General features: G+C 38.6%; 1 long non-coding RNA gene across 1 annotated transcript; it reads right to left on the reverse strand.

Annotated features, from left to right (window-relative positions):
* Window positions 1-480: 480 nt before the first annotated feature.
* LOC103464483 (uncharacterized) lies at window positions 481-11,470 on the reverse strand. The gene is made up of 3 exons (XR_533669.2): window positions 11,163-11,470; window positions 979-1,081; window positions 481-894 (listed from the first exon to the last, which is right to left on the reverse strand). It is a non-coding gene; the product is annotated as an uncharacterized LOC103464483 (long non-coding RNA).
* Window positions 11,471-14,887: the final 3,417 nt, after the last annotated feature.

The raw sequence follows: 14,887 nt of genomic DNA on the forward strand, positions 1-14,887 counted from the left end.
ACTGTTTACTGCATATCTTCCCGGCTTGTGATAATAAAGGGAATCCTCTGAGGTGGCTTCCATGCTGACACAGCCTTTAGGTACTTAAATCCAAAAATGGGTGTATTAAGTGCATTTTAATTGACTTATATTTACCCTGTGTTCTAACTTGCAAATAAAAAAAAAGAGAAAAATAAAAAAAGCTCTTCTGGCGCTCCCACAAAGTAGGTCATTCAGTCTCCTGTGAGTCATAAGTTTTGGCAGGAGACCAAAGAAAGCAGGTATAGAAGAGAATGAAGTTGAGCTAAGAAAGGCCTCACGCTACACCGACACTTTCCACATTTCATAAAGCTCCAATTTTTAACTACGCATTTTTGTGGCATACTGAGAAATTTTTATCAATTTCAGAGAATTAGGGAGTGTAAATTTGTGTTACACAACAGAATACTTAAGCCTAGCAACTCCAACCCCCCCCCCAAAAAAAAACAAGAATCTTTGTATTCCATTGTAATTTTTTGGGTTTATTTGTGCAGAGTTGTTTTCCTGCAGAGCCGGGGCCCCGGGCTCTGCTCCGGGGGCTACAGTGCCTCGGCGGAGCGGCTGACCTCGGGTCAGACCAGAGCCGCAGATTTCTAAACAGGTAGTGACTCAGCTTGATCAAAGCCGTCAGTCAGACACTTTTCTCTATGCAGGTCAGATGCAAAAGGGTGAAACCCTGCGASAGACACACCAATGTGGTCCTAATTGCATTAAGCAACAGACAGACCACGTCGTCTCTGCCAGCGAGCCCCTCCTCGTGCTAACCTCTCCGCCCTCTCATTCATCCACCCTGAGGGAGAGGCATCCAGGCCAGAGGAAGTATGACTCATCTGAGTAACAAGATGCATTCTTCTGAATTCTCCACAGACATGTTTGCTAAGTGAAGAGCACAGGAGAGTATGTTGTAAAGAGAGACACAAACAACGAGAAACAAAATGTAGCATAAATCAAGAAACAGACTGTGGCAAGAGAGAGTCATCGCTTGTGTGGGTTCCCTGGTCTACATAGATCAACATTTCCTTCAACTCCGCAGAGAGAATCTTTGGCTTCGGCGAGGGTTTTTCTGAATCACACATGAAGAAGAAGAAAAAAAGCTTGAACATCTAAGGCTAATCCATCAGGTGGAGAAAAGAAATGAAACAAATGACGACAGCAGAGGGGGATTTTGACGTGCGATTCTGCTGAGCATGCAGAGGATAATGAGACCCAATAAGGAGGCAGAAAAGAAAAAGTGCTAAATCATTGGGTCTAATGGACCCACTACAGCTCCGCTGCAAACAACACCACATCTGCAAAGCCTGGCACACACTGCTGCAGATCATGGGCCTCACACGCACTGCAACAACGTGAAGCTATTTCAGGAACAACCCGCGTTAGCACGGTCCGAAATCAGAAAACAGCTGAAGTTTTGGAACAAAAAGATTCTCACCAACACTGACCAACACCATCAGACCCCTGACATGCATCCAGTCTTGTGAAATTATGATTCATGATCCACCCCCCTTCAGTTTGCTGTGAGAGTATCAGCTTCCGTCATTGGCCAGTAAACTACATTCCTAAATGTACCAAACATTAACCAACAGGTCTAAGGTCTGCTTTAACCACATAATCCATCATTACTCAAAGTCTGAAGTCTGATCTGCACAAATCAGCCTCGTCTCATACCTGCACATCACCATTTCATCCCTTCCTACTTCCATTTTGTAAACAAAGTTTGTAACCATGCAAATTACTGCAAATCAGCCATTTTTCCTTATGTCTTTGTAGTGTGCATTTTGATCATCTAAAAAAAAAAAAGAATAATTCATAGTGATGAGTTTATAACATGAACTACAGAATAGCGATCAGTTTCTACAGCTGAACTGTCAAAGCACCTGAACTGCAGGCCTGATGTGTCCATCTCTGCTTCAGACCCGACAACAACAGGAAGAGCAGTGAACAGGGTGCAGCATGCTGCTTTAACTAGTGGTTAGGAATAGCCAAGTTCAAAGCAAATTGCTTGGTGTAAGAAGCAGGAGAACAACTCATCCTGTATTTTTTTTCCCCACATATGAACGACTAAACCCACCAAAAAAAAGAAAAAAAACATGTTACCGACAAGTCATATCAAAATAAAGGGATTAGGAGCTAGCGTTTATGCTAAATCCAAATACTATCAGAAGTAGTAAAATGTGCATATTCTGAAGACTGTAGCTGTTTGGAAAATAAAACAGATTGGAGGAGGTTTTATAGTAATATAGCTCTTTTTTAAAACTCCACATTAGATGGTGGTGGAGGCAAAATATTAGTCCCTTTCAAAAATGTTACAATTACTACACTTGGAACTGTTGACATTTAGAAGTTTTTTTGATAAAAGGAAGAAAAAAAAACTTGAATTAAAAAAATTAAAACACTAAAAAATTAACTTGGGGGATAGGGGATTATGAATAAATGGCTAAGATTTTAAAATAGACAATTGTAACTAGACTTTTTTTAAATAAACATTTAATTGTGCTTTAAATGTAAGAAGTTGCTAAGGCTTTTCAGCACCAATCACAACGCTCATGAAGATAAGATGCTGATTAAAATGGACAAATCTAACATGATCTATTTTACCTGATGGGGATTTCAGAAGAACTCATATTAGACTCTTTCCATTTATTGTCAAATCATTACAAAGATTATAAACAGAACAAGCATTATTTGCCTATAATCAACATGCAGTGGCAGACATCTTCTTTCAGTATCTGAATGGGTGAAAAAAATAACCATCTCCAAACTTAAAGTGTGAATGGTTGCAAACTGCTACATCATCATAATGAGATGAACAAATTGAAAATGTGTACTGCAGACTTCGTTTCCGGACATGAATGCCGTTGCAGTAAATCAGACATATTTTTACAGCAAACATTAACCTGCAGACTTTTCTCAAACAATTTGAACCCTGTTTGGTAAAATAGGATATTTGTATCAGGAACAGCATTAAGTTCTGCTTCAAAGAATAACACTGTGTTTTACCCATTTTTACATTAAATTAAAAATCATGAAGCCTTTGTATTCTCAAACTAAACCTCTCACACACAAGCGCTTAGTCAAAAACCATCTGCTGTTACATCCAAACGCCTCTCCAAACCTCTATCTGGTCCAACTATAAATCTGATACGACTCAATGTGTGAAACTCTGGTTAAATTACTCCCCCCAGGTGATATTCTACAACATTTTGGGTCAGAAATCTGAACAGGCCAGATCCAGTCACATCATGTACGGATCACTTTCAATAAGCCACAATAGGAAACTTTGTCACTTGCGTTGACACACAAAAGACTGCTGGGTAAATATGACATATGATCAGTTTCTTCTCTTCATTTGAGCAAAACGGCAGAAAAAAATGCTTTTTTCTGGCCACAAATGAATAGCTGCTTTATTAGAGGTTATATTTTTACTGTTAAAATAGCAAGCGTCTCATTTGACACCCTGAACTGTCCCCAGGTAACTGAAGAGATATTTGTCAAGCTAGTGACTTTCTTGTAAAGTTGCACTGTCGTCTTTACTCTGTTTAAAACCCATAATTTCATAATTCTGATGTCCACTGGTTCAGTTTCCTTTATGCAAACAGTGTATGCTAGCAGAAAACATGCTGAAAATAAATATTTTGACAATTTTGGCTACAGTACACATTTACCCTACCGGTCAGTCTTGGATGAACACCTTCAGCCATTAAATTTGGACTTTTATTGCCTTGTTTTATTGAAGTATGACGAACACAGACATAAAAGAAAGACTCTATTGGCTGCTGCAGTTTTCAGTCACCAGGTCTGTGTTCAAGTCTGCAGCTGTAAGGCAGAGCCAGCTATTTTTAGAAACAAATTACAAAGCTTTGAACATTTTAGTTGAGACCTTGTCATCAGGGATGGGAAATACAGTCAACCCACAATATTCGGTCCAGGAGATTAGGAACCACAGCCGCCCAGAAGATACCTATAAAAATACCTTTTTTAGTAGTTAAAACAAAAAATTAGAACTGGACAATATGGCTGAAAAATTTATCATGTGTCATATCTCTTCTTTTATATTAGGAATAAAAATTTATTGTGATATTTATATTGTGATTTAAAAAAAACATTTAATTAATTTCTGCAAATGACAAACTGACATGATTGGGATTATTATTTTTGCCAATTTTAAAAAATGACTGAATAGTTATTGTTTTCCTACTTAATGCAACTGGTAAAGTGAAGATGCCTTTCTGATTATGGGTGTTATTTTTAATAGCAACATTTGCGTTTGTAAGGCTGTGAGTGTCTGAATTAAGAAACCACTAACTTGTAATACTGCTCATTTATTTACTTTTATAGCCATTCCAGTTAAAAAATAACGTAAGAACAATGGAAGGTCTCACCTATTTCTAATCGTCAGTACATTATAGTAGCATTCCTCACAAAGTTAACTCTGTACTCAAGCAGTATTTTACCGCTTTCCTGCAGAATAATATAAAAGGAGAACATCACCGGCACTGATGTAGATGCATAAAAAGTAAAAAATGAAGTGTTGTTATTCTACTGAATTTTCTTAACTTTTCTGCAGGATCAGATTGAGAGTCTAAGTGCAAACCTTCTAGTCTTAGATGACTGATAAGGAAAGCGTGGTCGYATCAGAATAATTAACATTACAGTRGGATTCCCCTCTCCATTCACGTCTTAAAAACCCTGTACTCTGGATCTTATGCTTTGGTCATTTAGGAATAGTGTTGCACAGCTGTGAGCTCAATAAATTTGCTGCATGTTAGCACCACTACTGCATACAATAATAAAAAATAAAAATAAAAAAAAGATTAAGCTGTAAGGATATTTCCAACATGAATTTGACTGCAAACGTATAGTTTTCTTTTACACTCCAAATTTCTTTACTTACGTCTGTTTTTAACATGTTCTTTTTTCGAAGTGTTATCTTAAACCTGCCAGAGCTGTGACTGCAATGAATGAGCACTTATGCAAAATACTAAAATGAAAGCTCCACATTACTTAAGCCGTGTCAGCTTAGTGCGCTCTCCTTTCTGCACGCAGCACAAAGGTCTCCCAAGAGCGTGAATCCTCCAAGAACATGAAATCCCTCCACTGGCGGTAAAACTCAGAGGACCCATCAAAACTCAAGGACAAGGTATAAAAAAAATAAATAAAAAGCGAATAAAACCCTTCTTCACAGCATTCAAAACTCATCCAATGCTTCTTCTTAAGGTTCTTCTATTCATAAGTTGCACTGTAAATTAAATCTCAGATGATATAAATGAATAAATAGAATTAAGATGCATAATAAAACTAATCTGAACTGAGCCAATTAGTTCAACTCAGCAACCTTCGGCTTTTCTTCCAACATAAATGTAATTCAAACAATAATGATGAGCGTTAGTTTGAATAGTCAGAACAATTATCAATCATTTTCTCTGTTCACTAATGTGAAATGAGTCAGAGGAACCACCATGTGCTTTAGTACAGAGGCCTCCATCTCCCACTGCCCATCCTGGCTAAACTTCCCCACCAAGCCCTGCTGTGGGTTGCTACAGTGGTTCAACTGCAACAGAGATGGACCCTGATTAGTCAGACTGGGGAAATAAACAGATACGCTTTCAGATGAAACATATATCTGTGCAAATGTTCCAATAACGTTCGGCAACAGGCCAGCTGAATTAAATATCACAAGCTTCCCTGATTTTATGTCGACACCGCACTCCGAGCCAAGACATGAATCGGAGCGTATTGGACTCGTTCACTGACAAAACTCGGCTCGATAGATTGGGAGGAGGTCAGATGAGGAGAGCTCAGACAGTGCGTTGCTGGATGAATAAAAAATGAAAGTCTAGAGCTTCAGTAAATTCGCTCTCTCCATCCCGTGAGGAGGGCGTGCGGCGGAGTGGAGGCATCGCTTGAAAAAGCGAACCCGCGCCGCATTCCCACATCCAACCGTATCCAGCGAACGGCTCTTTAAAAATTCATTAATTGACAGCAAAAATAGATTAAAGCACCCAGCTGAGTAAAACTCAAAATTTGGCTCCTGAATAACATTAATGATAAAACATCTCCCCTATCCCACCGAAAAAAGAAAAAAAAGCCCAGGGGGGACTTTGTCTGAAGAAATTTTTCTCATTGTTCCCACCTTACTTATTTATTTTCACCCTTATATAATAAAAACAATGCATTCCTAATTGTCATCTTTAATTACACTTTTCTTCAGACGGATAAGAAAATCTGAAAGAAAAAAAAAACTAATTAAAACCCATCGAAGGACATGTCATTCCCATGATGCCATGCCAATGCCATGCTATTCAGCTACAGACACTCAATGACAGCTACTCTTTGCCTTCTGAAAAAATAGGATTAAAAAAAAAATAGTGGGAAGAACTGCAGTTACAGTAATTGCTCTGGCCAGCGCTAAATGAGGTTCACTTAAGTGCAATTATCCCCCTCTGATCTCTCAGATAAAGAGACTTCTTTAACATGGAGAAGTGGGCTCACACAATGCCACCGCAAACAAGATTCAAATTGGAATCAGGGAGGCATTTCCAGGAGATGAATTGGCTTCATAGCTCATCTGCATTCCAGTGATGGAGAGCGTCACTAATGAAGACTGAGCAATTCCCTTCTCACCTTCTGCGAGACGGAAACTCCACAGTGAGTCTGAGCCCTGAGAAAGTCTTAAAGCCCGCCATGAAACAATGAGTAAGATCCTGTTTGTTTTGGGGTTTTTTTATCTCTTTACAAGAAGAATATAGGATAGGCTCCAAAAGCAGTGTGAGGTTAGCCAAAAGATAAGTCATTGTAAAAACATACCAGACGGAGACCTTTGACCGAGAGCATCAGAACTCCTTGAGAATAAATCGCCATCTGCCAATCGGGTAGCACAAAAGGTTTCCCGCCTCAGGGAGGGGGAGATGTGACAGTCTAATAGAGGTTGCAACAGAGATTGCCTGTTGGGTGCCGTCCAACTACACAGCGTGGAGATGAAGGGGGGGGGCTTTGATGGCCGCTCTACTTGCCGGGGGCTAGAGGACCACCAGGAGTCTGATAACTACACCTCATGGATGGCCATTTGAATAATCACTTCAACAAGGGGAGAAATTAAAAACAGTCTCGGTGAGACCGGCTCGGCACAGGGCCACATGCAGAATTCAAAATGAGCTGCTTCTGATAGTAAAAACCGTAGAAAACATCAACTTATACACAAACCGCTGATCTGTTGAAGAGCGTAACCCCGAAAGCCGAACATTATCTGCCAATGGGAAGCCATTGTGAAGGTAATGCAAAGGTCATCTGACCTCTATCAACAAAAAGTTACCAGTCTTATTCGATTCATAATTGAGCCGGATTCAAGACCCGTCTTTGATTGGGATAAGGGTCAAGCCGATCCTGACAGAGACAGAAAAACTACCAAAAATATGCTGGAAGTACTTTGATGCTTTTGAATCAAACAGAAAATGAATGGATAACAAGGTCATCCTCACTTTTGCATCAAAGCATAAACCCCATCTGATCTTTCAAATAATCTAAAAAAAAAAAAAACATCAAAATACATGTTGTGGGGGGTTTTGGTGAATCCAAATTTGTCCGTATATGACCCGCCGATTACCAGTTGGAGGCTTGGTGCACTTCCATTTACTTGGGTAAACTACAGATTTACACTATTGGCCAAAAACTTTCTTGATCAATATTCCACAGATTAAATACTGAATAATTAAATTGATTTTCTCTCATTTCAGCCATTTTTAGTCTATAAAAGGATAAAAAAAAAATTTGTCAAAGTCTGTATTGGAAGACCAAACTACTGAAAAATAAAAAAGAAATGGCCAGTAATAAACACAAATTGATGCATTGCTAGTAAATACACTTCCCCTAAAGCAAAATATTTACCGAGATCATTTAAATCAAAACTGAAAAATTCTAATTAAAAGATTATGGTGTATGTGTTAACAGACTTTTGCTATCAGATTCCAAGCTAAAAAAAATAAATAAATAAATAAATAAGCATTTGCTCTTCAACTCTGAATCGAGACCAACATCAAAGGCCCAAAGCATGAAGAAAGTGAGTCTTTCAAAGCCACAATCCCATTTTATGTTGCAACTAAAAGCTTTTTCCTGAAACCTCCCTGTATTACTCCTTCAAATGTGATCAAGAGAACCTGCAGAAGCAGATACACCTTATAAAGGCAGTGACACGAGTGAGGCTAATTTTCAGGGGGGAAGCAAAGTGCAGCTACTTTTGGCTGCCGTGTACCTGGATGGAGGACCATCATAACGTAAACACCATGTGTCCTCTACAGCTGCACGCACAAATAGCCTGGATCCAGACAGCACTGTAGGCCTGCTATTTAAAGGATGGGTGATTAAGAAGCAAACCAGGTCTGACCTTTGATTGTTGCTGCTGCCCAACGCTGTGGGCATTTTGTTAGCTGAAGCTGAAGGTCTGTCAGGGTTGGGTTTGTTGAAGGGGAACTGTTTGATTTCAGGCAGAAATTTGTTTCATTTTAGGTTCGCTTCCAGGTAAAAGAAGGTAATCATAAGAGGGGATAATGATTAGATCATAATCTGCACTTTATTTATCTGATAGAACAGCGTTCCTACTGCAGACTGCCAGTCAACTGGCTAAAAGAAAGCTACTGCAGCCGGACCACYAAACTAATATCAGCTTGCTTTACTCTATCAAGAGCAGAACAGTATAAACTGATAAAATCCTGTAAAATAAATATGTTTCTGAAAAGTACTACAATATTTTTAAATTAACTTAAGATATGAATTCATTGGGGTGCTATGGTGGCGCAGGGGTTAAACACAACCCACATATGGGGGCCTTAGTTCTTGACATGGCTGTCGCAGGTTCAATTCCCAGCCTGGCAACCTTTGCCGCATGTCTTCCCCCTTCTACCCACTTTTCTGTTAATTCACTATCAAATAAAGGCTACTAGAGCCAATAAAACCTTAAAAAAAGATAGAAATTCATTGTTTTAATCCAATATTCCCTATTTAGCCATTTCTCTTGTTTTAAGTAAAGAAATAATTATTGTGTCAATATCGTGAAACCTTGCCATATCACGAGAATATCAGGTCCATGCTGATTTTTTTTAAACTGCAAAACGTGGAGAAATTAAAAGCAGAGTCATCCATCCAGTGAAAACACATTGAGGAGAGAGGTAATGTTTTCCATTATCAACGGCTTTTGGTTTTCAGGGGCTCCCCGAAGATCATTTGTGGGCCCCATCTGGCCACCAATTACAAAACATTCTGCAAACGCTCCTTGATTGATCTTTTAGTAAAGACTATTAAGGTTATTCTACACCCCAGAAGGTAAAAACATCACAAAGAATTGTTTGAGGTTTTTTTAATACCTAGGAGAAAATTTGACATAAAGCATTTTTTGTGACTTGTTTCACAACTTTTCAGAGCATTTAATGCAAACTAAGGAAATTAATTACCCCACAATTTCAGCTTTCAAAGTCTCCATTTGTCGTAATTGTTTACATTATCTTGGTATCATTTGAAGTTTCTTCTACCGCATTTACAGATAATGTAACTTATTTTGACATTTATTGTAGGCAAAACATGCATTATAAATCATTTGCTGAACATTCAAGTTTTGTGATTCTATTTCACAACTTTCTAAGATTCATTGTAAATTTGAGAATATAAATTCTGCCCTAATGATTATCCTAATGCTTAATCAACATGTATGATCTTGGCATCACTGAAAAATTATTTTGATGGAGGTTCAGATTTTATTGTGTATTTTACAACTCCTGAAAATATTTCTAAAATATATACTAATACCTAATTCAATTGCAATATCTGGAACAAATCAGGAAGTGTGTAATTTTTGTGTTTAATGTCTTGTTTTGAGTCACAATTTTTTAGGTAAAGTAGTGGAGAGCCTAAGTTACTTCAGAATGCTGCAACTTTTTTTTTTTTACCTGCATATCTGTTTATGGTATCAACTAAAGTTTTTTTAATCTTTCAAGCAGAATAATTTGTTTTAACATTTTTAATAACCCATAACAAGGAAAAAACATTTATCAGATAATTAAGAGTGCTTTTTGGCAACATCCAAGACTTTTTTTTAATATAGGTCACAACTTATGACAGGCTTCAATGAATAGGGGGCAAAAATTAGCCCTCAATCCCAGCTTTTAAAAGACTTTTCTTTTTTTTTACCTAGAAACACAATATTACCATCATGTGAATATTAAGTTAATTTTAAGTTTGATTAAATTGTTTATTTTGACATAAATTATGAGTTAAATAGATCTGTCTGAACCGAACAAAAATTTTAGAAATTAAAATAAATGATTATCATTCGTTGTTATCTTAGAATAAATCTATAATCAAGACAATCTGTAACAGCATATCACAGTCAAGCTCCAGATGAGTAGCGTGAAATTCATCTGAAACATGTTTTACACTTGTTGATTGTGCAGCCCAGCCTGCAATCCGATCATGAAAGCAGAGCAGTTTTTACAGGAGAGGCTCGTCATTTATTTATTTTTATTTTTTCTGGAGGAATTTACTGGCCGCCCCGTAAAACAGACGATTGACAGAGGAGAAAACACGCCGCAACAGCTGTGAATCAAACAGCGCCAGAGCACGCAGGGAAAGCCAAATGACACTGGGCTCACCCACTCCATGCTGGACCCACAACGTCTCACATACCAAACAGCTAGCTAACGATGGCTGCTGCTGCTGGGGGGGTTTGGGGATAGGTCACCAAATTCTCTCAAATGCAAACGAAAAAGAAAAAAGCACACCTATTAGCTATGAAAAGCGCCGACAACCCTCAGGATGAGTTAGCTGCCTAGAGAGGCTGGCTAGTTTAGCTGTCAAAGTTGCCCCGCCAGTTGTCACCGGTTGCACGGTGGAGCTAGCAGGCTAACGCAGGAGCTGTCAACTCCGGAGAGTTAGAGCAACGGCTCCGGAGTGAACGTTCACTGACCGCAGGGAAACACTCGCTGGCYGTATCGGAGGCATAATACACTAATTTATCTCCACAAGGACAGCCAGACACGTTGAGTAGCAAGCTTAAAGCAAGGGCCCAACCCCCCAGAACTTCGCTGCAGCTCACTTCCCCGTCAAAGTCGTCCATTTCGTGGGCCTTTAGTTCAACTTCCATTCCCGTGTAGCTCACTTACTCAGGATGAAAGCAGCAGAGACGGCGGCTCTCTCTGGTAATCCTCACGGTAGTTTAACAGCAGCTGTTTCCCCGCTCCGTCCACCACCTCTTGTCCAACACAGGGTGTCCTTCCCCGCCAGCTCAGGAGAACCCAGAGCTCCTGACAGTTGTTGTCCTCTGTGCAGAGATCTTCGCCCGGTGTGCCTACAGTGCCGCGCCGTCCCTCTCCTCGGCTTCTCCGCCTTCTCCCGTTCGCCTTTCTCTCGGCAGCCGAGCCAACATCCGGGACTCTCCCCCCTTAGTTTGGTGCCCGGAACTACTTTCACATATGACGACGCACATGAAGGTTTTTTTTTTCTCCCACCTCTGTTTTCACCACGCCTGCCGCCACAGAAACTAGCGCGGTTGAATGCTCACGCCCGCAAAAGAAAAAGGCATCCATACATGGTTAAACCTCGATCAATAAACCAATCGATGCAACAGATGCATTCGGGGTTTATATTAAGCGAATATACTGAACTGTGTCCTCAAATGAACTGTATGGTATAGCCTAAAACCTAGTCAAATTTACRTGAAACAACAGGTTTACTAAATAAAGCAATATAAAAATAGAAAACTGAGACATTACAGCTACACCTAAAATTAGAATATCATGAAAAAGTGAATTTATTTCAGTAACTCATTTCAAAAAAGCACTGAAACTCCTTTACATWTGGTAATTTGGATGATTATAGCTTACAGACAATGACAGTGCATGGCTTTTAGCACAATAACCTACCTAAAAAGAATGTCCTAAATATATGCACAGTACAGATACTTAGTCAGAGCTGTATTGCATTAAATAACCACTACATCAGTGTGGTGTGTCATGGAGGCATCAGCCTCCTCTGCTGAGGAGTTAAAGAAGCATCAAGAATAGTAATTAGAAATCGTCACCTGGGTTCATCGCTAGTCCAGTTATCTTTAAAATGCTACAATGCCAAACAAACATTATTTTTAATTATCTTTTTTWAAATCAATTTTGTATGTTTGTTTTTATCAAATCAAAAACATAATCCTTCATAAGATGAAGAAGAATCATAATTGATCATTTTGGTTTTTCAGCAAATGCAATCTTGATTCATTAATTAAACCAGTAAAGAGCCCATTATTGAAGTTTTGAACCAAACTTTGATYAGATGTTGGTGTCTGATCAGACATTCTTAAAGTAATTACACTGTAGACACAACTAAGGTGTCAGTGAGGGAATGTCAATCACTCCCTCACTGACAGCATGTGAATAATAAAGACACTTACTTGGGGCGGCCCCAGGCTGCGGCCTTGACAAATATACCATGTTGCCCAAATCAAAAACCGCCATTAATGAAACTGTGCTCATTAAAACTGGCACTGGTACATCTGACATTTTGGACAAATGTCAAGCCTTCCTGGAAAATTAAACCAGCATCTCTGTGAAGCTTGCCAGTATGATGTGCACTAAAACCTTCTTCCTGGAAAACAGCTGTGCTGACTCTATTTTTGATCAAACCCCACRTACTAACACCAGTAGATGACATGTCTCCCCAAATTTTCACTTTGTGGAAAATTCACCCAGGCTGCACAGTGGCGCAGTTGGTAGAGCTGTTGCCTTGCAGCAAGAAGGTTCTGGGTTTGATTCCTGGCCCCAGTCTTTCTGCATGGAGTTTGCAAGTTCTCCCTGTGCATGCGTGGGTTTTCTCCGGGTACTCCGGTTTCCTCCCACACTCCAAAAACATGACTGTCAGGTTAATTGGCCYCTCCAAATTGTCCCTAGGTGTGAGTGTGTTTGCATGGTTGTTTGTCCTGTGTGTCTCTGTGTTGCCCTGCGATGGACTGGCGACCTGTCCAGGGTGTACCCCKCCTCTCGCCCRGAACGTTRGYTGGAGATGGGCACCAGCAACCCTCCTGACCCCACCAAGGGATAAGGGTGTTCAGAAAATGGATGGGATGGATGGATGGGAAAATTCACCCTGGCTCTCAGKCTGCGGTTAGTGATCCAAGACTCTTCTCACAAACTGTGGATTTTTCATGGAAATTCAAGGTTTTTTTTCTTGAAGCGTGCACATGTTTATCCAGCACATTTTTTTCTTCCACAAAACTTTATATAATTAAAGAACATTTTATTACATAGACAAAATTAAGAAATAACATAACATCCATTTGTCCATCCATCCACCCCATATAGCATCCATATTTTTTTCACCACCTGCAAAGCCTAAACCTTCAATCAACATTTTGTCAACATTTTGTCTGATAATGGGTATCTGTTTGGGTTTACAGATTTTGTTTTTGAAATATTACATTGTATTATAAACATTCCATGTATGGATGGATGGATGGATGGATTATAAACTTTGTTTACTTTAAACAAGAAATTAAGAGGAAAACTGTTTCTTTGTTCAGTGAAAACCTCAACCTCAGTAAGTGCTGAGGGTGAAATTCATGTGAATACAATCTCTATGTCACTAAGTGTCTGGCCCGTACTCAGAGGATCAAAGTTCCTTATCACGTTGTCCTTGATTCAACTCTGTTATGACATAACATGGAAGTTATTGTTTATTGCTGGGCAATGGCACGCATAGTTTTCCAAAATAAATGTTWTCGGCTTAGTTYACATTATGTAGGATTTTATAAACTTTGAATATGTCTGCTTCGCTAATGAGTTTCTATTTTCATCTAACCTCAGCATGCAATTTAATTTGTACCCATACAGAAAAACGTTATAGAAGAGCTCATACAATACGGGCGTCAGATAGTTTCTAGTTATTTATCTCCCAGGTCATCTGCTGCAGTTCCAGTGTGTAGATTTCCATCCAAACCTGTTGAGATTGCTCTAAGTGGCCAAGTTATCAGATACAAGCTGGATGGAGTTTGCTACAACTTTGTTTTCATCGAAGAGGAAACTCTTTACATTAAAAACTTATATTAATGTGTTTATGTGAGTTGGTGTTGCAACCTTTCTCTGCAAATATGATACAACGTGATAGTGTGAGCGTGAGCACATTTTCATATGCCTGAGGAGCCATATTCTGTCTACATAATCAAATGTTCTTTTCATACATTTTATATAGAAATAAATTTTTTATTTTCACAATTTTTAATTTGACTAACAGTTTTATGTTCATCTCTTACTTTCTTTTTATTATTATTATTATTATTATTATTATTATTATTATTATTATTATTATTATTATTATTATTATTATTATTATTATATTTATTATTATTATTTTAAATCCAGTAGCTGTCTCCTAACCTGAATATTTTAATGCTTGGGCATCTTTTGCAAATTTAGTGGTTGTTTGTATTACGTACAATGCTATGCCACCACCGCAATATTGGGGCCTCTGTCAGTGGTGAAGCAAGCACAGTTTATAAAGGGAAGTGCAAAAAATTTAAATTTAGTTTGAAAATAATTCAAACAAAACCAATCTGGTCAATCACTGCCGTCTCAGAAAGATAAAAACCACATTACCTTCTAAAATTTGCTATTTTACTGTACAACAGCGCCACTTGTTGGTCAATCGTGAATAGTGCATATTAATATTTAATAATAACTTCCATAATAAAGTTATTATTATTTAATTAACGTATATAACTCATGATAATATTATTAAGAGCAAAGCTCAATATTATTAAGAGCAACGCTCTTAATAATATTAATTGTATGACGGCTTTATGACAGTAAATTGATGTGATATTTCCTTTTGGCTTTTGCATCAAAAT

The sequence above is a fragment of the Poecilia reticulata genome, linkage group LG5 (genome assembly GCF_000633615.1).
Source record: "Poecilia reticulata strain Guanapo linkage group LG5, Guppy_female_1.0+MT, whole genome shotgun sequence".
Classification (NCBI taxonomy): domain Eukaryota; kingdom Metazoa; phylum Chordata; class Actinopteri; order Cyprinodontiformes; family Poeciliidae; genus Poecilia; species Poecilia reticulata.